The sequence below is a fragment of the Egretta garzetta genome, unplaced genomic scaffold, assembly GCF_000687185.1.
Source record: "Egretta garzetta isolate BGI_Z169 unplaced genomic scaffold, ASM68718v1 scaffold336, whole genome shotgun sequence".
NCBI classification, from domain to species: domain Eukaryota; kingdom Metazoa; phylum Chordata; class Aves; order Pelecaniformes; family Ardeidae; genus Egretta; species Egretta garzetta.
Window position 1 is genome coordinate 319,944 of NW_009259966.1, and position 26,404 is coordinate 346,347.

Genomic DNA, 26,404 nt, shown 5'->3' on the forward strand with positions numbered 1-26,404 from the left:
AGGAATCTTACCTCATGATGTAATGGTTCAAATTTGAAAGGTGAAGTAGAATGATAGAAAGTAAGAGGATAAAAAGAAGATACTACTGTTACCAGATGCATGGGGAATGGGCTGACTGCTGGGTCAGTCATACTAATAACCCTTTGCTGTTGCCAGATGCGACATCTAGTGCCATCTCAGTCTCAAAGACTGAAATGCATTTAACTGAAAAGGTCACTTAGCTTGTATAAGCATAATTTAAAATGCTCTGGTACACATGGTGTCAGATTAAATGACCGAAAGGTCCCTTAAGCTCTCTTAGATCTTATATACAATTTGGGTATTGTAACAAAAATGTAGCTAAAAAAAAAATAAAAAAATAAAAAAAAAATCAAAGTCCAATGCATCTTTAAACATGTCAAACATTTCAGGTTTGTGATTGACAGGTTTGCAACTGGCAGTGATATTAAGAACTCAAGTAGTATATTTCATCACATCTTTAAATTACACTCATGGATAAACCACATTTATAAAGTTGATGAGTTAAATTATCAATTAATAGATTACCATCTACAAAGACTACAGAATTTGGATGTTAAATGTACTATAGCAGAAGGCTGTCACAGCACTAATGAGGGGTAACTGATTGAAACCATTTTGTAAGTCTTGGTTAACAGCTTTCCCTTCATATCTGTTTCAGGGCTAGACATCAGTGGTTTACTGACTAGTCTTTTGCCCAAACTCCACAGCTCTCTGCATTGTGTAGTAAGTGTTAGAGATAACATTTAAAGATTAATTCATTAAGCTTTCTTCCTCCAAGGGGTGTAGGCAACTTTTGTATCTCCCAGGAAAGTTTGGTGATGACATTTTTTCAGTCTGTGATAAGGTAGGGTTAAAACTGTTTTCCTTGCTGTTGCTTTTCAGAGTGTATCTGCTTAAAGTGCACAGTAATAGCTAAAGGGTTATATTACTCAGACGAGGAAGCAGGGCCACAGACATATCCATCATTCTTAAGCCAAAGGCTGAGACACACAAGAATTAGTCTCATATTTTCCAGGGGTTGCAGGAAAGAAATCATGCTCAAGGTTTTTGTCTTTTGATTTTGCAGTGAAATTGCCTATGAAGCTTCATCCAGAGTCTGGAAGTATGGACACTTGCAATTGCATGTCGTTTAATGTGAAATGGGATGCAATTCATACCAGCAGATCCTGATCGTCAACAACTAGTGAAATGAGCTCTACATATTAATATGTGGTTGGGGCGGGGGGGTATGGGGTAAGAATTCATGCTGTGACAAACAGCCAGTAGGACTTGGAACTATCAAGAGAGATATGCACAGCACAGAACAGTTTACCTCTGATACCATTTGCTTTGGCCTTTCTATGCAGAATAGAGGGAATTTTTTTAAAGCAAAAAGCACATTTCAATTGGATTTAAAAATAAGAATGAATGCCATTTACTGATTTAAAAGAAAAAAATATGCTAAAGGATATAGACTCCAAAAAGTGATTTCTCTATGCTTTATTATCACCTTTGTTTTCACAAATACTTGTAGAGTCCAGGCAAAGCACCAAACTTAAATGGCAACATGTAGTAGTAATTTTCTCATTGGAAAAAGGAGAATCTATTGATTTGTCTTTCCATGGGTTTCCATTCTTTTTGTGAAAATGGGTGAAATCAATCAAGTCCATAAAGCTCCCCAAGTTCTGCAAAAAATTAGATGTGAAGAGATGGTCTCAGCAGATGTACAAAATGGGATGCTGTGTAAGAAGAAAACTAATAAAATTTAAGAAGTATAAACATACTTCTCATTTCATAGATTTGGAAAAAAATATGAGCATTGTACATTTTAGCACCAAGTAGGGAGATAAGATCAGTTTAGTAAATTAATTTTCTCTTTCTGTAGCAAAAAGAGCATAAACCCTGCTGAGAGTATTTGAGAGCTGACGTGATGGATCACAGTGCAGTAGCTTTATTATGATTGTATTATGCAAATGTTTTTATGCAGTCTTTTAAAATGTATATGACAAACATATTTTTGATGATTCATTGTACACAAAGACAGATTCTTGACTTCATGCAAACCCAATGACTTCTGCAAAGATGAGTGGGTCTATTAAGTAAATAAATACATCTCTTAAAAAAAATAACTGTAAAAACATAAGAAAAGGAGATGCAACAAAACAACAGTAGGTATTCTTGAACACTAATGGCAGAGTTCACACTACCAATCCTCATTTTTATCTTTGCATAAATAAATACAAAAGCAGTAGTACATGAAGAAGAATGGGATCAGCTTCATACAATTCTCCAGAATTATCTTCATTTGGAATTGGAAAGTGGCTCAACACAATCTCATGATCAGCAAAGCCCTTTTGAAAAATGAATCATATAACCCAGTACAGAACTCATTTCTCTCTCCCAGATCCAAGTATCCACTCTTGGGAAAAGAGTAGTTAAACATGTTAGCATGTTCAGGAAGACCTTACTGGGAAATAAATTAATATCAGTCCTAATTTGTATTACTCATTTTTCTTCTCCATCATCTGAGCATACCATATGTAGTCTCGAAACTCAGAGCACCTTAAACATACTAGAGACACAAATCTGGAAGGCAAACCCACAATCTCCTTGGTTAAAATCAAGGAAAACCAACTGTGCTTGACTAATGAATACAGCTGATCAAAGTTCCTCAAAATTTGAGGAAATGTTGAAGAAAAAAGTGCCAAAATTGAATAAAATATCCTAAAGGAAATATATGGAAGGAAAAGTACTAAAACAGCTACACATTCATACAAGGAACTGGGTGGAACAGAGAACTCTGCATTAATGCAATGACCTTGAGAGTGCTCAGGGTAGTGATGGGCAGTGGCTCATGCAAGGACCTATATAAACACAAACATCAGATTTTACACTTGCTCCCTGAACCCATGATAAACTGTGACTTCAGCCCTTTTAATTATGAAGGGGAATATTATCTGTGCTTCTTAGGTCCAACTCAGAACTGACATTGCTCAATTCCCAGACATTTAGGAATCCATACCTGAACTGAAAGGATGGAAAGAACATAATCATTAGTTAAAATACTTCAAAGTTAGGCAACTGTTGGCTAACGTTAAAAGAACTGAATTCAGTGATATCTGTTCGAATTTCTGAGTATGGTGGGGGAAGAAAAACAGAGAGACCTCCTTTTCTCCAAATATTGCACTTATTCACAATAGAGCTAGTAATGAATTTTCTGTCACTATAAGCCTGAAATAGATTTAAGCAGCTGAAGGGTTCCATATTCCATTACAAAGTCTTCCACTCCCTTCTAAAAAGCAATCTGCCACGTACTAAATTGAAAGTACTGTCTGATTTGCTGAGACATCAAAATTTCACAATTCCAGAAAGTTCTTAGAGTGACAGCTGTGATGAGCTGTTTGCTGCAGTGATACATTGCTTTAGAGAGGAGAGTGAGAAACAGGAAAAACAAGACAAAAAGAAGGTCAACAAGCCAGGAGCTAAAGGCATATTTAGAATAAGAAAGCCTTGCTTTTAAACTTTAGTTTATTGATACCAACTGTGACAGCAAATATTTAACAACATACCCATGACGCAGCTGGTGAGTCTTTCTATGCCCAAGCAGTGTATGCATAGAAGCATGTTGCCCTAAGCTGTTACATGTAATTTCAGCTGAAAACTATGATTTCCTGACCATTTGCTGAGGGAAATAAATGTATCTAAATTACTGAATCCAAGATATGTGTTCAAAAATCTCTACTGTTGTTTTCATAATCAGGAGGTGGACATTTTAGAAAGTGAACATGTAAATAAATACAAAACCGATGCACCTAATTGCATTTCTAAGACATGTAATTGAAGGACAGTAACACTAGACAGAATATACAATAGTACTAGACTGCATGGATTCTCAGTAGCAGAAAACAATCATCACGGGGCCTGGGAGTGGCAACATATTCAAACCCAAATTAGTGTTCATTTATGTCTAAGCCACTTAGGCACATCCCACCATCAATTGTCTTCTTCTTTTCTTCTTTGAAACCATGCCATTTATCTCCAAGAGCTCACTAGACTATTTTACTTTAACAGGCTTGCCAGTTCTAGTCTTTTCTTTGCAATCTCTGTGTGGTGCCATTGCTCTGGGGACAGAGGCTTGTGTTGGGGGGACACTTGACTTCTCCTGTTGAACAAACCATCTCTTTCCTTCCCCACACTAAGTTGTAGGCGTTCATGCACCCCTTTCACAGATCAAAAAGGACATCCGCTGGGTCTGAAGGACCTATAACACTCTCTTGCTAAGCTGTGACTATTTAAAAATCAAGTACTAAAGAGACAGGGCAATTATACAATTTACACAAGGTGACACACAACTAGTCTGTGCCATGGAGAGAGCACTAGGTCTTAGGCATTTCACCCTCAAGTAGTGCATGTTCACACACAGCTTCTAGCTCTTACATAAAACAACATAATTAAGCACATGCCACACTGAGTCTGAGCTTTCTTCAAACTAAACCAGGAATTTCCAGGATCTTTCTTTGGCTAAGCTCTGCCTTAGACACAGAACAGGCAAACAGTCCTTGAAGGGGATTTGGAGGCCAGCTGATCACACTGGGTGAAACAGAGATTTATGCTTCAGTCAAAAGACATTCGGTGGTGTGGCATTTGTTTTGGAACCCAAAAATGTAATATATTGTGTTTATATTCAGTAGACAGAGATACATGTCTGGAAGAGTAAAAGTCAGACACACCACAGTACTCTAATTAGAAGGGACTTGCATGAAAGGACAACCTTTGTCCCTGCTATGACCTTGATTTTAATAACGTATGGCTAAACTTCAATTTTGCAGCCTGCAAATTTCTGCAATATTCTTGACTTCTAAGAATAACTCTGCTGGGCCAGCAAGGTGGCGTGGCAGTAACTATGATCACTGGAATTGCCCTCCTCAGTCTGAGTGAGCTGCTTAGCATTTTCCAGGACCCAAGCCAGTTGCCCCTGGCAGGTCCTGAACTCCCTACCTTTCACTAGTTGCTCACTCATGATCAGCAGATCTGTGATCCTTGCTGTCTTTGATGTGTTTGGGACAACAGTGTCAGGAAGGGAATGAAAAGAAGCATTCCTGTCTGCATAGAGAGTACTATACTCTATACTGGTTTTGTACAGAGTTTTGTAAATGAATACTTCTCTCCACAGGTAACAGAAAGTGAGATGCTTTACTGCATCCTTACCACAAACAATACCTTCTTCTATCCCTTTAGTTGCAGTTTGTCTTTTCCCAATGTTCCATTTATCTTTTTTTAATTTCTTCTTTTTTTCTTCCAAAAGGAAGTAAACATGTTCAAAATGTCCTCAGCATGTTAAGAAAATATTATGCTGGATAAATAATTAACTCTTACACTGTTAACTAGGCATAATGTTCCTGTTTTCATTCAGTTCCATAAAGTCAGAAAATGGGCACACATTCTTATAAAAGTGCCTCTGGAGGGAGACACAGCCCAAAAAGTAGCTTGTGCCTGACATAAGAATAGAATTAGCGTGTTCTCAAATGTATGAGAATATCTGCTTTAAAATGTGCATCAAAATATACACAATAGTCTAGTCTGGCGAGATGCGTCTGGGTCTGAATTCTGAAGAATTTAACCCTTCAGTTGTCTTACACTTCATAAATAACTCAATGAAGCAAAATTGTTTTAAATGTTGCATTTAAAATAATAACAATAAAAAAGAACTACTTATTTTCTGAGTTCAACACTAATGATATCTAGTATGATTAACTAGAGTTACTGAAAATCGTAAATCCTTTTTATTCCTGAGATTGCTAAGGTATTCTTCCAAGTTAATGTGAATATTAAATCACTCAGGGTTAATAATCTGCATTTTGACGTTAATACACAACCCCTAAGCACAAGAGCTTTAAACACTGTATTACAAAATTTCATGCTATGTGAAGATATGGAGATTAAAAAAAACCAAAACAAAACAACCCTACAGCTGATTTAATGCATCAAGTAGAATTTCACTACAGGTTGAGAATTACTAGAAACTACAGATAGGAAAAAATCCAGAAGGAAAATCTATAAATTGTGCTTTTACGGTATGAATTTTTGCTTCCAAATGCAGGGTCTGACTCTGCTTTCATTAAAATAAATAAAATTCTTTCCTACATGTCTATAGATACAGGATAGTGGTTCTACTATCTTACAGGCAAACAAAAAACCCAACACAACTCACCTCCTCCACCTGGGTGCTCCTGAAGAAAAAAAAATAATTTTTACAATAGTTATCTATTATACAATTGGTACAACAAGCCCATACCTCATAGTCTTTTTTTTTTTTTCCCCCTGAAGATGGAAGGAGTATTTTGATAAAGTAGAACCTGGGACAAGTGAGATATGTTACAGAATACAATTGGAGAACATATTGGTACTCTGTCATATTGGCACTGCTTTATTCTACAGTGTGCCAGTAGCCATTCCTAATTATTTTACTCACCAAATATTTAATCTGTCATTTTCCCTCAGAAGCTCCATATTACAAACTATCATGTGAGGTGAACATTTTCTCCTTCATTATCCTACACTCTAAAGCAGCCAAATGTAACCCATACACAGAGCCCACCCTGAATTCATGGTCCCATTTTGAAAGACTGTGCCTTCAGCAGAAGTACCAGCTAAAAGAGCTTCTGCCTTTCACCATTCTTTACTACTCCAAATCCCAGCAAAAAACACTTTTGCTGCCACTTTAAGTGCCTGACACCAGGCACTTAACATAATGTTTACTTTTAAAAATTATTTTCTGGGGCAAGGAAGAGGCTAAGGTTTTTCCCCCCTCTCTTTCTAAGTTGGGAAGTTCCCGTCTTGCATTCAGCATAAGTGCCAGTCAATAGATAAACTGGCATAACTGAGGTTATATTGTAGCTAGTAAAGATGCTGCACCATCCTGCCCCAACACACCTTAGCAAAGCTCTTTATTCATGTGCACATACTATACATATAACATATTCCCTGAGGAATATGCAAGCTTAGAGACTGGTTGATTTGCTATTTCCATCAATAAAATACTTCCTAAACCCCCAATAACAACAGTGCAGAGTGGCCACAAGGAGGCATCTAAGGAACAAGAAGAACAGGAAAGTATAAACTACGGTCCTTTCCAACTAATACTTTCTCGGTCTCTGGTCACACCTACTCTTCCACTCGGCTTGTTGTGTCTAAACTGTTTTTCTTCCAGGCATTTGTCCAATCTACCCCGAGCCCCTATAAATGAATGACTGTCTTTTGTCAAGATTATCCACAAATTTATTGCTCATTCCATGGGGAGCCATCTCCTCTTTTTCCGTTAGAATCTGGTTTCCACTGATTGCTATATTGGGAGAAAATAGGAGCATCAATTGCCACTCACCTTCTCCATGCCAGTAATGACTTTGTAGGAAAGTATCATATCCCTTTACTGAGCTGAAGAGTTATAGCCCATCCAAGTACTTCTCATACAGAATTGCTCATCCTTCCTGTCCTTCACTGCACCTTCTAGAGTCACAGAATAATTTGAGTTGAAAGGGGCGTATAATTAGTCAACCCTCCCTGCTCGAACCAGGTCTAATTAGATCAGGTTGCCCAGGAAATGTGTTGAATTTCCATCCTTGGAAGCAGTCAGGACTCAACTGGGCAAGTCCCTGAGCAACCTCAGGTCCCTTGGACCTGCTTTGAGGAGGGGATTGGACTAGAGACCTCTGGAGGTCCTTTCCAACCCAAATTACTCTATGATTCTGAGATATCTTTTTTGAGATGGTGAGACCAGACTCCCTGCACAGTATTCAACATGGGAGAAAACCATCAACTCATACAGAAAGATAATTATGTTTTCTACCTTGCCCCTAGTTCCTTTCTAATAGTTTCTTTCATTAGATTTGTGGGTTTAGATTATGATATCTGAGCTGATTTTTTTGTGGAATTTTCTATCAGAGTTCCAAAACCTTGCTCTTGAGAGGCTACAGTCAGCTCAGAGCTCATCATTTTATTTGTGAAGCTAGGATCACCTTTCCCCATGTGTACCACTTTACAGTTACCTGCACTATGCTTTATGTACCAGTTCAGTCTTGTATCTAAACTGAAGCTAACAGAATTATGCATAGATTTAGTGCAACAACTACAGCTATGTTGACTATATAAAACTAACCATGTGGTTTTCAGAAACAAATCCAGAAATTCATTTTTTCTGTGCCATGGTAGTAGTTGCATTCTCTTCAGATTGTAACTTTCCCATGTCTTGAAGTTCTGATAGCTTTAAGAGTGTAGCCACAAATACATATAAAAAAACACCACCAAAAGCTAAAACATTTCTCTGATACCTGAGTCACTAGGTCACTTCCCGTTACTTTCTTAGTCTTTTGTAGTATTCCCTTGATGGGTTTTGGACACGTAAGAGGTCACTTTTGCTTGATTGCCTTCATTTCTTTGTACTGTTTCCTACCATTAGATCATACAGAATTTGATAAACCAATCTGTATGAGACTAGCCTCTTACTGAATATCAAGTCACAGAAGATCAGGTTCTTTTGCTATATTTGTTAGCATATATGCTTTTAAATAGAATAATAGGTAAGCACAGATTTTTGTAGGCACATACAAATTTCTGAAGAGATAACTGTTCAGAGTTTTTCTAGTACAATTAGAACATCTCTGTCTTACACCATGATCTATACAATGACAATTTCATAATTTTCCTAGTTTGTTAGGTACATTGTGTCCTGTTTTTCTGCATCAGTAGAAAGCATATATTGACTGAAAGAGGATCAGGGAGAGCTAAGTTATAGACAAGCAACATTTCCCAAGCAAAAATATCCTGAAAAGGAACAGTTTATGGAGTGACCCATTGCTTCTGAAAGAACTTATGTATTAATATTTTCATGCATGGAGTAAATTATCTCATCTAGATTTGAGACTTAGCTCCCCCTTTCCCCCCCCTCAAACAATCAATTCTCTGCACGCAAATAATTCCTGTGTAATTTGGCCAATTTGATACCATTAATTGCATTGAAGCACAGTAATAGAGAGAATAGCAAAACAGAATTGCATTATTATGCAACTAAGATGCATAAAGATGTTTGCAAGACTTCTCTCTTGTGATGGGTTCACCTTTTCTGGCTGCCAAATGTCCACCCAGCTGCTCTCTCGCTCCCCCTCCTCAGAAGAACAGGGGGAGAAAAATAAAATTAAAAAGCTTGTGGATTGAGATAGACTTGACTTAGGGGTTAGCTTGACTTAGCTCCTCTCTGCAGCTCATTCCTCCTCATACTTTTCGCCTGCTCCAGCGTGGGTCCTTCCCATGGGCTGCAGTCCTTCAGGATAAACCTGCTCCTGTGTGGGGTCTCCGTGGGCTGCAGCTACCTTCAGGGCACATCTATCTGCTCCAGCGTGGGGTCCTCCATGGGCTGTGGTGTAGACATCTGCACCATTGGGGGTCAGTCTCTACAGGCTGCAGGGAAACACCTGCTCCACCACGGAATTTTCAAGGGGCTGCAGGGGAATCCCTGCTCTGATACCTGGTTTACCTCCTCCCCCTCCTCCTCCCTCTCTCCCCTTGGGGCTCGTAGGGCTGTTTCTTGCACTCTTCCCCCCTCATTCCTCTCTGACTGCCCAGCGTTTTGCCCTCCCTGCCAGTCCTGGGCACCTACAGTCAATACCCCAGATATCCAGCTTTCTCACCCCCTTAAAATCCACCCAGATCAACTATTTTTCAAAGTGGCTTTACTTTTTCAAACCAAGATGACTGAAAAGCCAGTATATTCCTAACCTAGAAAGATATAATGTTCTCATTATAAGCAATAGAGACAAAGCATTCCTGAGAACTCAATTCATTCTCCCAGAAAGGAAAGGTGTTCTCATCCAATGTACCTGAATCCGTGCTCTCGAGCAGAGGTGCTCTAGAGAATGACAAGACGAAAATCCCGCAGGTGAGGAGCTAGTGGAATGTATAATGACTCTCGGAACAAACTCAGGAGTCCCATGCCATTAGCCTGCTCCCTTTTGTCAAAGGATTAAACTTTCCCAACCTCTGCCTGTGGCTGAGGCACACTGGGTGCAGGATCCACAGCAAAGCATGTCTGTGTGCAGCTCCCATGGTGCCTGTCAGGCTGCCCACCGCCAAACAAAGACATAGCAGCATATCCGAGTTGGAAATTCCTGGAAACTACTTTAATTTGCCCTTCTGAAAAGCCTGAGGAATGGGGGCTGTGAGAAGTGCCATGGTCCTCTGGGCCAAACCACTTGTCAAAAGGACCTTTGTTCTCACCCTGGGGGTGATGCTGATGTCCCATAGCAGCCATACACCATGAAGAAATTATCCTACAAGCTATCAGTTCCCGGTCAGTGTTCAGAGAGGCCATGATCACAAGAGCATGTCAATGCAAGAAATAACTATATAGTTTTATCTAAAACACAGCACTGGGCTTCTTTTAAGAGCAATTCATAACCTGAATTTCTCTTCCACAGTGAAGGAACTATGTAGAACTAGTCAGTCCTGAAAAACAGAAACTATGTGGGCAGTTTTAGGCAACCATGAAATAAATACTGCATGATTCTACCTGCTACAAGGCAAAGGACTGCTAACTCTTTACTGACATGCTTTCTAAAGCAGGAGTAAAATACTAACCTTTTATGTAATACTTCATTATATTTTCTTTGCAAAGCTGAAACGGCTGCATAACGTGTAGAGCTCATCTCAAAAAATAAGATCTAATATCAAAGGGTCTGATCCCTCACTATCTGTGTATAAATATTTAATCTGATTATAGAAGGGGGAAAAAATTAAATAATTTCAGAGCACAGGACTAATGCATCACCAGTAGGCTGTGCAAACTCAGAGTAAGAAACTTACAAGGCAAAAAGCAGCAGAAAATCGGATCTATTCAGGAAAAAAAACCCTACCAAAAAAATAACCCCCAAAACCCAACAAAACCAAACAAAAACCAAGATGCACGCTCCACTTCCAAAGCCCAAACAAACAGGGAAGCTGAACTCCGACCTTGTTTACAGCTTTACACTAGTATGTTTAGTCCCACCTACCTGGTACACTGCTTAGATAGTAAAGACATTTCCTCTAGATGCTCTAGTTTTTTCAACTACAGTTAGCACACAGCTCCCCCTGATACCAGAAGTCCAGTGTGGGTAATTTGTAGAGAATACACAGAGAATGCTGTCCTTTTTCACATTCCAAGGGATTTTCCAACCAAGGATAACAGGTTCAGTCTCTGAAAAACATTGCTTTTCAAGAAAGTCACATTCACAAGAGGAAGAAGCAGGCAAATGCAAGCTACAGTCAACCCTCAAATATCCCAGGGAAATTTTCTTAGTGCCACCACCTATCAGCACACCTGCTGCAGAGCAGCACCCTTGAATCTGTAGCATGGGCACACTCCACATGAAGCAGGCCTGCTCAAAACCAGGCCACTAGCTAAGAGCCTCTCCTATTGACAAAAATGAGTCTACAAGTTTTCACAAAGGTAAATGTACTAAATAAGGCTCTAGCAACCTAATTTAAATGGATTTCACAAGATCTTCCACCAATATGGGTAGATGAGAAACAATTAACTCTGCAATAGATGCAGAAGGTTAAAATCAGCCGAGAAAGAAGGTTAGCATAGTGATACTTGTACTAACCAGCATGGCATCAGTTTGTTAAACGGTAGGATGTCTTTCTGCACATTTGCTCCAGATCAATAATAAGTTGTTTTGGAGTAGGCCCAGTGTACATTCATCAGTTGTTGAATAGCCACATGAGGCTATGCAGATATATAATTGATCCTGGTAGAGAAGCATTTGTAGCAAAGAGTTACTCTGCTCTGATCTGTGACACACACGCACACTCCCCTCCCCCTATCGCAACCTTCATGGCATAACTTCTGCAGGTTTTTTGTTACATGGAATTATTAAGAATTATAATATTAAAGGCCTTATTTAGACAAGGATCTTAATGTGCTGGACATTATGTAAGTACATATATTAAACTCATATCCTAATCAGAGCATAATCAAAATATATATATATGAGGAGGAAGGCAGGAAGGACAGCAAACAGGGGAAGCTGAGAAAGAAACATCCAAGAATCACAGCCATGCAATAACTGTGCAGAAAATACAATTTCCTACTCTAAGGCTCTAACATTTAGGCTAAAAGAATTTCACTAGCGAGACTACAGCTCTGATAAATTAAACAGATCTTTAAGAATCAGTGTTAATTTTTTTATTCTTTTGATCATCTCTGGAAATACTTGCTGTTTCAAGAGCCACACTGAACCTTCTTGCTCTAATATAATGCAGTATTTACTGTGTCTATACACATTACCAAATGTGCCTGCAATAACTTCTGAAGTTATTTTTCTAAATCTTTATTTGCATTTTCTATTCAGTATATGAAATCCACCCTTTCTCTTCCTACTCTGACCTTATCCTATCCCCAAATATATCAGCTGACAGATGAAACCCTCGTACACATTCCCTGTGCAGGAACAGAAGCCTGGCAGTTACTGTGAGAGGAATTCAATATCTACAGAGAATGAAGATTTCAAAAGGATGAATGAGAATTTGTACCTCAAATTGCATTTTCTATTAAATACTGAATTCCCTAAAAATAGAGTGACCCTGAATACAAGACAACCTCTCGTTTCTGTGTAAATGTATTTTAGTGCATGAAGATTACTTCTTACCTCCTCTCCCCACCCGCCGCCCCACTCCTCACTCATCTACCTCCTACACATTGCATCCTTCAATCAACTTTTCCATCTCACAGTTCTTGACCTTTCCTCCCTCATATTGCACATCTCCACTCATCCCACTTTTAGATAAAACGTATTCTGCCTCATACCTATCCTATGTCTTAAACTGCAGAGAGTTAGCACCCTTACTCCTGCTAAATTTCTGAATGTGTTGTGGAGGAGGTGCTGGAATCATTGGCTGCCACCGGCAAAAGCCTTGTCAGCTGGCTTTCCTAAGCATGAATCATCATCTCCCAAATCATCTTTTCCTGATGCTTTCAGCAAAATGTGTATTTTTTAGCCATGTTTAAAATACATGGGGCAGGAAGGGGAAAACAAACTAAACACAAGAAAAGTTGCTTTATACCTAGGTAAAGTAAACTGGAGCAAGGATGGAAATCTACCTTAGATGTCCTGTGTCCATTTGGTAAAAGAATCTGCTCCATTGTTCTGTTTCTGTCATTAATAATTTCATAGTAGAACTTCATAAGAGGAGTGAAGGAGTCCCATCTCAGACTGTTAGCGTGTTGAATAAGGTTTTTGAACTAGGAGATGGGAGGCCAGCATGGTAGGAAGCATGGTATTTGATAAATACTAGCTACTTAATAGTCGGGTACCTCAAGTTATCCATATTGTATATGACCTGAACCTGACAAATGTAGACCACTACTAAAGACCAAAGTTACTTAATATCTAAAGAGGAATGAGCACACCTTTAGCCATTCCCATGACAGGATCATCATAATTGTCTTTTAGCCTTAGACCAAGCATGCATGGTTGGATATCAACAAGAACATGGCTATACCTACATGTCATGAGTCTGTTGCATGTAGATCGTAATGTCTTACAGTGGCAGTGTTCACAAGAAGACAAAGCATGCTCTGATCTGTCAGCCTAAAAGGGGTGATACCATATGCTTTATAGGATATATAGGTTGCCAGGCTTTTGGTGGGCAGTAAGGACAGCCTGTTCTCAGAGAAAGTGCCAGATGGCTCCCCACTCTCTCTGAAGCAGAGCTCATTGTACAAGGCTAGCATGATTTAGAAACCCCTGGGTACAGGGAGCAGCTGAGCTGTTTCAGATTCCAAATTTTTGGTTCAATCAAGACAAAAAGCAGCAGAGAACAATGTCTGTTCATGGAACCACATTCTTTAAGAGCCTAGCTCTTGCTGGAAAGTTCCAGTCCCTCTGAAAATAGTTTTCTAATAATTTTATCCTCCCTCTTTTCTATTGGACAGTTTTATTGGAGTGCAGTGAGAAGTTATCCTTTCTTAATCACAAATGTAGGCCTTAACTTACAGCTGACTGGGCAAAGAGGTTGGCCTTACTGGAGGGTTGTGGATCTACAACAGCTCAGGCTGTAGCTGGCAGCTCTGAAATTTACAGGCTTTAATGTTTTGTAGAAACCCATTCATATCTCTGCAGATCTGTGTCTATTGAGATTGATAATAATGAGAAAGTTTAGGGTTATTACAATCTCTAAATAATATATCAGCTCTGGCTAACAAATAGCTTCACTGTAGTCTAATAGCTATTTATTAACATAACTAAAATAAATTAAGAGGTAGCTTATTCATGCACTCAAAAAAGAGCAGTTAGAATGAGAAAGATGAATAGAATTTATGATTTACCTATTTTGTTGAGAGATAAATAGATACATCATCACAATTAATGTGTCTGTTACTAATTAAAAACAATGTTTGCAATGATAGTTTCTGATGTAATTTTACATTTGGGTGGCTCATACTAGACTAGGGAGGCTTTCAAATATGTGAGTTAATTTTTGCTTTCCTTGTTTTTCTCTCCTCCTCCTTTGTGTTTCCTATCATCATTACCATTAGCTATTTCCCATGTAGCACAACTTTGTACAGTACAAGGGCTTATTTGTAAAAAGCACTTTCTTATATAATACTCTATCCCACATTACTCTACATAGCCATTTCGCTCAACAATACCAAAAGCTACACAACACGAAGGAAGGAAAACAGTGAATTTAGGCATTTTCTGGGTCTGACAGAAGAAGTAGACGCATTAGGACAGAGGCCAAAGGGGAGAAAAAATAAATACACAGGTTAAGGAGAAAAGACATACTTTCAGTTGCATTGCTGCACAGCAGATCACAAAAAATATATAGCAAATGTGGGAGTAGGTCTTCAACAAATGTACATTGGGACATTGAACTGGAGATTAGCAGTCCTAATCAGTATGAAGTGGTTTATTAAATAATATTAGTCCTACTAAGACTCCAGATTTTCTTGGGAGACAATGTCAGGAACACAAAAACAAGAAAAGGATTAGGGCAAAATCTTCTGGGAAAAGGGGAATGCTATTGAACTTTCAAAGAAATATCAAGGAAGGAAAAAAGCTGACCGTTCCAGGAAGTTTTCCAATCATAGATATTTTTTTTTGATAGGGATTGAAGGCAAATGGATTTTGTCCAGGTCTTTTTGCATGTCAGTTTAGCCTATGGAACAAATTAAAACTAATAGAAGACAGATGCAAAGCATGTAAAAATTACTGGGGGTGTTTTTATTGATTTTAATCGGCTTGGATCAACCTTTAAAAGCTCAGTGATACTTCCCAACTGACAAACAAATGGTCCTTCACCATCCACAGTTTATCTCACTGTTTAGCTTTCTTTTTGTATTTTTATTCTGTGGTAAAAGATATTTGGTGTTGACAATCGGACCACAAAACTCTCATTATGTCAGAGAGCTGGGAAAGAGGAAACTCCTCTACACAGCTCTGTCATTCAATCTCTTTGACAAACATAACAGCTTTGCTAACATCCTTGTTGGGTAGAAACTTCACTGTGTAAATCTGTAAAGGGAATATTGTAATGTCTGAAATTGTATAAAAAAAAAATTCTCATGGAACTTGTTCAGTTCTCATCTTTGCTTGGCAAATTGGCTAGTTGCAGGTAATATTAACACTTACAAGATCAGTCTGGACCTAGTTCTATCTGTTCCTACTTGCATACCTTTTCAAGTGATGGGGCTGGACTGGATGTCATAACAGCAAATAACATTTGCCTAGAAGCAGTGCTTGCTGTGAGAAGTCATCAACAAGAAGAAGTATTTACACGTTGATAGGGATAAAAGGGAAGTAACAGTAAAATGTAACAGACTAAAAAAATAAAAAAAATTCACACTGCTAATCTAGGGAGGAAAAAAAAATAAATCAGGCTTCAGACCTCTGAATATCTTGTTCAGGGAGAATATGTACAGCCAGCAGAGAAGCCAATTTTGCAGCTCTGGTACAAACATAGTTAGAGGAGGTCAGAAAGAAAGGAAACGCTGAGAAAGTAATCTTTAGAGGGAATCGACCTGAGAAGCCTACCAATAATGGATTATTGCCAGTGGTCACTAAGTATGGGTAGGAACTCCCTTACCTTACCTGGAATTCAGATTAAGCTGGAGGAAATAACTCCCTTCTGTTTTCCTGAAGAAGGAATCTGATTATCTGTTACAGGATGTTGTTTCACAATGGATGATTTCTTTCAGTGAGAAGCCAGCCTGTGATAAAACCAACCAACCAGCCTGACTTTCCCTTCAGAAAAAGACTCACCATCTTTGTCAACTCCTCTATTTTTATATTTTCCACAATAAAAATTATATACCAAGGCTTAGAGCATATTTGTGCAGGGAGCTTAAAGCTAAGCCAATTGCACTCCAGAAATATAAGTAACTTTCTTTAACCTCCATTTTTTGGTTTGTAAATAGTTTTGTCCAGTAAAAAATGAATGGAAGACACCAAGTCTCTCTGGAGCAACGGTGAGTTTGAGATTCAAAAGAATAAAAGTCCTGGGACTGCAGGCTGTTGGAAAAAACATCAATATATCATCTCCTGAGAAATACAGTAACCTCAGCCTGCCAAAGTTCTGTCTTCTTTTCAGGCCTTTAGAGCCCTTTGATTTTTATATTTATTTAGATCTCCCATGCTTCTCTTTCAAACATTTATTTTAATAAAACTTTCCAATTCTCTGAGTTTTCTAAGAGCTCTCAACTTTGGCTTATGTTATAATGGAAGTACTGCCCTAACACTGAACTTCAGCAGTCTGAAGGGTGACTAGGATAAATATGGAACTTAATGGTGGATAACTGACTTTGATGTAGTTTCATCAATCAGACAGAGATAAACTACTTTCTCCTCTTGCAGTAACCCTTTTTAAGAAAAATGTATTGATTTTTTTTTTTTTTCATCAGATAGACATATTAACTAGCAAGACACACAATGCATTCTTCTGTCTGCATGGGCATTTTGAGCAGCGATTGATTTTTTTGGCTCTACAGGAGAACAGCCACTATTGAGTGATAGACTCCAAAAAAAACCCCCGTGTGCTTCCTCTTGCACTGCTGCCAGAGGCACAGAATTAACATTCACAAAACTTAATTTATGAAAGAGAACAAAAAGAATACTTTTTTTCTCCCCAGTAAAACTTTCGATTTGTGACCACAGGAACTCATGGTAGGAGACTAGATACATTAGTAAAATTAAAAAGAGAAGTATATTTGATTGCTGTAATCTTCCATTAATGAGTCTATCTGTACAGTAATTGGGCAATACAGCCAACTCGGGTCCATGGCACTCTTCATAAGAGTAGAGTTATCCTCCCTGTCCTTGCCAAATTCAATCACAAGTGATAATTTTCTATCTGTATTTTCCTCACAGTTTTATCTGGATAAGACTTTGCTTTTCATTTCCTGTACAAAAACTGTTGTATAACGTTTCTGTGTGCTATTAAAGAGCTGCAGTTTTCCACCCTGAAGATTACAGTATCAGATGAAATTATTTTTGTATTACAGATATGATAAAGTGTTATCATAGTCCTTTGAAAGTCCATGGTATTTAGTTGTATAAGGTTAGGTCTGTTTAGTGGACTGGGTTCTGAGCTGAAAAGTGGGACTACGATAACACAACTACTTTTTCCTGTTTTGGTGACTCCAGTTTAGACATCTTGCCACTAATAGCAGAATTTGACCCGCGGAATCAGCATCACTTGGAAGGTACTTAATCAGAAAAAAAAAAAAAAAAAAATACTGCACCGGAATTGCAGTGCTGCCTAGTGATCTGAGCATCATGAATACACAGGGGGGTTTTTTAATGCACCTGTACACATCCAAAAAGACATCTTTATTATATGGACTTCTACAAGTTTAATACAGAATGACAATTATGTCTTTAGAAGAAAAGTTAATCATGTTAGATAATAAAATTCTAGTCAATGCAATGGTAGTTTCTAATGCATATTATGTGGTCTTCATGAAGGAAAGACTGGAAACTGGAAAGACTGGAAACTGGACTCTAGTCCTGACTCTTAGTGCAGCCTGGTTGTTGAGAAGTTATTGACTTCAGTACAGTCTCATAAACCATGTAGTCTAAGACACAGTAGATTCTGGTAACTGATCTGGTAACAAGATTGTAACTGACTAAATTTTTTTTGGTTTTTTTTGGCTGGCTACCTACCCATTGAAGGAAGGCAGAAGTTTTAAGTTCTGTTTTAAATAACATAAACTCACATAATTCCTGGAGTAGTATAAAATGCTGTATGGTGTGGTTGGTAACCCTCTCTGTTTCTTTCCCTTTGCAAGGCAAGAATCTTTTGTTAAAAGCATGTCAATATTATGAAAAAGTAATCCGTTTAGAACAATTTTTATTCTGTGCTTTCAAGCAAATCACGCCCAAAATTTCTATCAGGTCTTTCTTTCTTCAAGGCATTTTCACTGCATGCCATCTTATTAAGTAAAATATCCCTAAAAATTTACAGGTTTTGTCTTGAGCAGTCACTATGGTGCTATAGCAACATATTTTAGATTAATGTATGAAAACCTCATCCCAGTCATGAAATGGCACCTGTAAATAGTTATACAAGACAGCTGTGAAACCAGTGCAGAAGCTAAGAGCAGGAACAGCTTGCATTAGCATTTCCACCAAAGAAATGCTGCCAAGCCATGTGACAATTTAAGGGCCAGATTCTTGACAGCAGCTGTTGAAGAACAGGAAGATGCAGGATGATGAAGAAGAAAGGGAATACAACAAAGCAGAGGCGCTACTGAGGATTCTCACTTCTTTTGGATTACTGGGAAGGGAGGCAGGTGATTAGACCCCAAATCAGAAAAATTTAAGAAAATAGCATTTTCTCATAAATTTTTTGCTTCCTTTTACAGGCAGGATAACATAAAACAAGCAAGTCTTGTATAAGAACAAAATTGAAAGAATCATTAGAAAAAAAGTCCTAAGTTCAAGTCTGCTCATACCTCAGTGATTATTCAACTCTAATTAAAATATCATTTAAGTCATTAGCAAGACAAATGTTCTAATTAACATGGAAAACAGCTTATGTTTATACAATGAAGTTTTAATATTAAAAGTTCTTAGAAGTGAAATACCTAAATTCCCACTTGGGAAAATATCTTTTATTTTGTTGGAGTGTGACCACAGTTTTCTAATTTCTTGAAGACCATCAAGTTTAATGAACTCCTGGCCAGATTAGAAAGCAATGAAATCATGACATTCCAAATCTTAAACTAAAACTGAATATTTGTTTGCAAATTAAACAAAGAATCCTCAATCTCAAACTCTGATTTAATCAAGTGATGCCTAATTCTTTCGGTATTCAGCCCATAACAAACTGCTAAAGATTTAATAAGTGAGATTTAAGCTCTGGGGGATTTCTTCACATAAAACTATATAAAAAAAAATGATAACACTAGCCATGTATTTAGACTTTGAAATAGACAGTTTCTGAAGTGAATATCCAAAGGTCTTTTTCTATTGTATAATATTCTACTCAGGGGAGAGTTTAGGGTTTCTTTATGGTCATACCTCCCCCCCCAGGATAGTACTTTCCATACTTCAACATTTTTAAAACTGTAGTTCAAACTACAGTTTTACTTGAATGAAGCTCTAACACTTGTATACAGTTTATCCTATGCTGTTTTAAGTTGCATCTCATCTAAATGTCTCAGCACAGAGTGTGGTGATATTCTCAAAATATTGAAATTTGAAACTTACTGAAACTGATGGAAGCAGACTCTCAGGTGGCATACATCAGCCTAAAGACACCATGCTTCGGGTGAGTATTACAAAATTATTTTCTTGCTGTTCATTAATAAAATTACTTTCAGGAAGCAAGTTCTTAAACAACAACAACAAAAAATCTACCAGAAACCTTCCTCTCCTTGCCTTCTGTGCTATTATTCATGCCTCAAGGGGAGAAAAAACCAAACCAAAACAAAAAAACTAGCAACTAGATTTCTTAAATATTTCCAGGACTATAAATCGTAGGGATCACATTATCATTCAGTGACACATACCAGATTATAGTAACCCATGTTGCTGGCTATAAGAACTTCTATTCTGTCCCTTCCTCTGTTTGGTTTCAAAGGGGAGTGTCCAAAGGATCTCCTTCACACAGGAGAGACTCTTCATTGCTATGATAAAATTAGTGCCAGGGAACCTGGTTTTTAGAAGTAAAAAATAAATTAACCCATCTAAATTTTTAACAATTTTTTTTTCATGTATACACAAACACATTAAGACATTACTTTGGCTGATACACACACTCATCCTTTTGCATATTTGCAAACTCATGGGGAAAAAAATAAAAATCTGTCCCAACTTCTTAACAGGGTATAAACATACCCCATCTGGTTCAGGATATCTGTGAACCACAGTTTGCTGGATTCAGGAAGGGCATCTGAGCAGAAATGTCATTATATTATTACCCCATTCATACTTAAACATGGTTTTCATCACTGCTGGAGGGAGTGTGACAGGCTGGATGGACCTCTGCCCAGTCTGTGGTTTTTATTCCCCAGTTAGAGCTGTTACTAGTGCCTCAAAGCAGGCCAGAGCTGCCCTGGGTTATGCTGGGGCAGGGACAAGCATGGGCTGCTTCTATAGATCAATGATTTGTAAAAGCCTTCTTTGTACATCACATTTTTCAGAGGGAAAAATAGAAAAAAGTTTTAAGGCAGGCAAGTCTCTGACCCAGATATGTTGAAAATCATGTTAGCTAATACTCTAGGGATCATTCCTGGACTTTAATGCCACCTGTGGCACCAGATCTTGTGTGATGTTTAACATAATTTGTTTAACTGTTTATAATGAGGGAATAAAATATAAATAAAATGTCAACTGGGGAGGTCAACTCCAGGACAATGTTGTAGCATGAATTAAGTAATGTTTGTAATACTCAGTGATCATTATGCCATACACTTGTATAAGCACAGTAGTAGGAAAAATATTCACTAGAAATCTTGACTAGTGGAGCAACAGTTACATTTCTTGGCACACTACTGATTAAACTTCAGTACATACTCTTAAAAAAACCCAAACAAACTGCACTTATTCATTGTTATTTTATTAATACCAAAATAAGTCATTATTTGAGATGTCTCTTATACATTATTACCTAGAATAATTTCTCAGTTTCATTCACTTTTTTTAATAAAGGTGATAAAGAAACACCAGCCAAGATTCACATTGTATTTCCTACTCAGGAGGTCTTAAATAAGATAAAACTCCATGGACTGACTGAGGTGAAGAAAGGTAATTAGGTGTCTCACTCAAAAATCATGTATCTGGAGGAAAGTTAAGATTGTATATATACTGTGGGATCTTGCGTCTCAAGATTGTTGGGGCAGTAGGGGGTGATGGTTTGTTTTGTTTTGTTTTTTTTAAAATTGTGCACAAGATTATACAACTTCTTTATTTGCTCTGTTTCTTTGGCCTCTGCAGTAGCTCGATAAGAAGCATTAATATGTAAAGGTAAACAAGAAAAATTTATGCACACGGCCCTTCTTACTTGTTCTGCAGTGCTCTGATACATTGCACATATCAACAGAAAGGCAGCATATAGTTCACTAATTTTGTTTTTACTTAGGATCATCATTATTATTTATATCTTATCAACAATGGCTAGGAAAACCTGCCTTTGGAGTCCATTCTGATAGTTGTTGTACCAGCAATATTGGCTCAGGCAGCATTTTGAATTTAAGCAGAATCAAAGAAATGATGCTGAGAGTGAAGTTGTCCAGCTCCTTGCAAATGAGACCTAGTTATGTCTGTCACTTTCTACCTTTAAGACAGGCTTTTGTGCCTAGGAGGCTGGTTTTATTAGAATTCACTGAGACAGAAGTGGTCAACTCTCTGATTCACTTTTGAAGACAGATAGAGTGGCCTTTAAATGCTACCCTTGCTGTCACGTACACATTATGAGAGGATTAATGCTTAAAACTCACCTGCTGACCCACAGACTCAATCCCTCAAAGGCACCTACAATGGTCTGTGTAGCTGACCAACATCATTGGTACTTTCATATTCTAATAGAATTTGCCCCGCTTCTAATGTATAAACTATATTAAGCTCTCTTAAACGTTAATAAAGAAGATATCAGGAAGCAGAAACAATAGAATAAGTTACTTAAAGAAACCATGTAAATCAAAAATGCTTTCAAAAATCATTGAGTTTTTTTTATATACTTAATTAGGAAAATAAATACTCAGAAATACTTCCATACTATGTTGTGCAATTCTGGCGTACTAGCAACAGATAGCTTAACATCATCTGTTCAACTTTTTTCTCCTTGAAAAGAGAGAAAAAAAGCAAGGCATGAAAATTTTACATTGTTATGTTACTCTGTAGGAGAATACAAGTATTGGATTATTTATTATGTTGCTGAAATGCAATTCATCAGACCAAAATCCAAACTCTTGTCAGAAAAGATAGCTTTTACATGTTTATATCTGGGAAGCACTGAAGCTATTGATTTTCAAATTTAAGAGTCTTTCCCTTTTAAGTGTGCCCCCAAAAAGACATCAAGACTGATGAAACTTACTAGTCTCAGTTTAAGCAAAGAGTTGAAATAATATAATAATTTTATTTAATTTTAGGACATTTCAGAACCTCCTATGCACAAACCGCTTTTCATTCTAGGAAACAGCCTCAAATTCACAAGAGTCTAATTCACCAGTTCCACTGAGATTCTTCCTTAAATTATTAAAATGTTCAACAGAGACTAATAAAGGGCAGGAATCTTTTTTATGTTTATGCCTCAAAACTCTTCAGAAGATTCAGCAGAATTGCCATATAATCTGTACTTATGAACTATTTTATATACAAGGCCCGCAATTTATGTAACCTCAGCCTGCAGTGCCCTGATTTAGGACACTGAGGATGCAGGGTTTAGGCTAGAGATGGAGTCTAAGGGAAGCAATAAGCTCCCATAAGCACCAATGCGGCAGAGGAACAGGAACTGCTGAGGGTAGGGAAATGCAGAGGTTCACCCATCTGCAAACACCACTGCCAAGCCTCCAGCATCCCTTTTGGCCTGAAAGCTCCTACCAGAATGTCCTGGTTTCTGCTGGGACAGAGTTGATTTTCTTCCTAGTAGCTGGTATGGTGCTGTGTTTTGGATTTAGTGCTAGAAGAATGTTGATAACACACTGATGTTTTTAATTGTTGCCAAGTAGTGCTCAGACTACTCAAGGACTTTTTGAGCTTCTCCTGCTCGGCCAGGTGCACAACAAGCTGCGAGGGAGCACAGCTAGGACAGCTAACCCAAACTGACCAAAGAGCTATTGCATAACATATAACGTCTTGCGGGGCGGGGGGGGGCTGTTAGTCATGCGGGGAGAGTGATCGCTGCTCAGGGACTGATCACGGCTTGGGGAGTGATCATGGCTTAGGACAGGCTTAGGACAGGCTGGGCATCGGTCAGTGGGTGGTGAGAAATTGCATTGTGCATCATTCATTTTATATATTCTCTTACCATTCTCATTATTCATATTATTATTATTTTCTCTTATTAAACTGTCTCTATCTCAGCCCACGGCTCTAACCTTTTTTTCTTCCCGATTCTCTCCCCCATCCCACTGAGGGAGGGAGGAGTGACCGACCGGCTGCATGGTGCTTAGTTGCCAGCCGGGTTAAGCCATGACACAGAAACAGACAAGACCTCCTGTTGTTTTATTGTTGCCTTTCGGGTCTATACAGATTTCTCTGGCAAGCAACATTTTGCCTCAAAAGATGGCTTAAGTTTTAAGTCTGATTCAAGGCACTCGGAGCTCAGAAGAGATCCCCAGGAACATTAGAAGACCCTTTCAGGCCCATTCTCCTAAGCACTGTTTTCAGACACTTTTAACAGATTTTATATATTTAATGCATTTTTATTTGGAAAGATTAGTGTCTGTGGCACATCCAGATGTGTTTTCTTTTCTGTTCAAAATTGTTTAACATTCATCCAGATCCAGAAAACCTCCTAAGCCTCTATCTACTCCTGGTCCTCCCAAGACCTTACACCACAGAACCCCCTAAACACAAAAACAGATTAAAGGCTTAATTTTAAAAATAAAATGTTTGTCTTGATACAACATATTTTATATCTAAAGGCAGCAAAATCAGAGTTTCTTCCCCCTCTCATAATGAAACCCATCATTTCCAGTTTTCTTTGTTTAACAAACTGTCATAGATTTGGTAGAGGGTCAAGACAGTAACAGCTACTTCAAAAAAATTCCTCAACCTAAAAAAAAGCTGAAATTCTACTACAGTTGAAGATATTTTATTTTTACTGTTTAGTTCATAATCTCCTAAAAAAATTATGGGCAGAATTGCTGTTAAGTGACTGACATGTCCACCTCATAAACACTTCAGGTCTTCACACAGATAGACGTTTGAAATAACTTTGTATAATATAAAAATAAAATAGTACTGCTTCTCACCATTGAATGAAACAAACATTCTTTGTTTTTACAGAATTCTTAAAAAAAAAAAATTGTTTTTCTAATGTTGCCTTTTTTGTTGTTGTTTTTAAATGAGGGAAACCTCTGTTCTGGGTCCTCCCATAATGTCTCTATAGCTAAGGTTTCAGTCATTGTAAATAATACCTTAAGGTTTTTTTTTTTTTTTTTTTTTCTTTCATACTTTTTAATATTTGGCATATTTCTTTTGCACAGCTAGAACAACTTCTTAAAAAAAGTTGTAGGCTTTCTTACTAACACTGTACACAATGTTATTTACTTGCAAAATCTTAAAAAATAAAAACATCCAGCTTTGGTCAAATATTAACAATTAATTGAAGTAAATACATAAAATCAAACATTAAATAAGTACTGGAATGTTATAAAGGATGTGCTAGCGGCCATATAGCATTTTAAAAAATGAGTGTGTTAAAAACAATATTGCTTGGGCTATTTACAGAAAAACATACTGATCAGTAAGCCAGTGATTCAAACATTTGATTCTTTCTGCAAAATTTTTATGAGGGGGTGGACGCCTCTTTGTTGAGATTTTTAAGATTCTCAGATGACCTTCCCTCAGAGTCCAGGACCTCTGTATCACAGGTGTTTTTTCCCCCCAGTAACATCTTTTAATTGCCAGTCACAAGTTTCCACTCAAGCAGTGGGTTAATGCCACATATACCCCAGCGCAGCAACTGTTAAGTATTTCCTGGTAATCACTAGATACTTTTTTTTTTTTTATGGTTCCACTTAAATAAATCATCTTCAGCAGCCTTCTACATGAGACCAAGCTACCTGAGGAGCTTGACTCAAGATTAACTTTTAGCCACAAATGGAAACTATCAAACTAGGTCTGAGAATATGAGATAAAAATCTTCTGTTTGTAGTGAAAGGAAAGTCACTAAAGAGGTCAGATTTACACTACCTCTTGGCTGGCTTACCCCTCTCAATCAATCATGACAAATTAAATGAAATCCCACTGAAAAAGATTCAATTTACAGGATGATATGCTTGCAAAACTGTAAATTTGTGAACTGGGTATTTGGCTGGAAGGGGAAAAAATATTGAATACACTACACCAGGGAGCTTTGCTACTCAGGTACACCACACTTGGAATTAATTGCAAAAGTAGGCATTTAATACAGCAAAAACAGCACTTCTGCACTGGTGCAAATCCGTGGCATAGTTATCTGCAGAACCAATCAGATATCTTAATTCTTTCCTTCAACAGAAGCAACTTCAAAAAGTGTTTTAAATGAGGAAACAACATAGAATTGGTTTGTTTTCCTACTAACAAACTGGAAAATTCCAGTTTATTTGCATGGGAGTCAGCAGCACCTACCAAAGTTTCAAATCAATTTCTGAGGATAAAGAGAATTTCCCTAGCATATCAGGTTCCTGTTATTACTCTAATCAGTTCCAGCTTTCACCTGAAAGTAACAGACTTTCACCAACACCAATTTCTGAAGAATCCAGACAAGAACTACTCATTGCCAGGTGTCTAATTAAGTGACATACACCACTCTTCCCAAGAAACCTCCAGAGAAAATGAGCCAAAAAAGTTATTAATTCTTGTGTTTAAGGTCGTGTAATTGTTCAACATGGTAAGAATTACTATACAGTAAAAAAAAAAAAAAAAAAAAAAAAAAAAAAAAGGTAAATCCTCATAATGCTAGAAGGGCTTGACAGTGGAATTCTACTTAGGACTAAACAGTTTGGAGGTTGAATAATATGTTTGTCAAAAAATGTGGTTTATAACCAATAAAATCACTTATAAGCTCATGCTGAATTAAGCAAATAGCAAGAGAAAATGAAAAAATAAAATATATTGTTTCAATCATATTAAAAGATATTTCAAATATCTGAAAAAGTTACACATTTGATGTAAAAGAAGAAAACAATAGTAATGAAAACATTTTCAAAATAAGTGGCTTA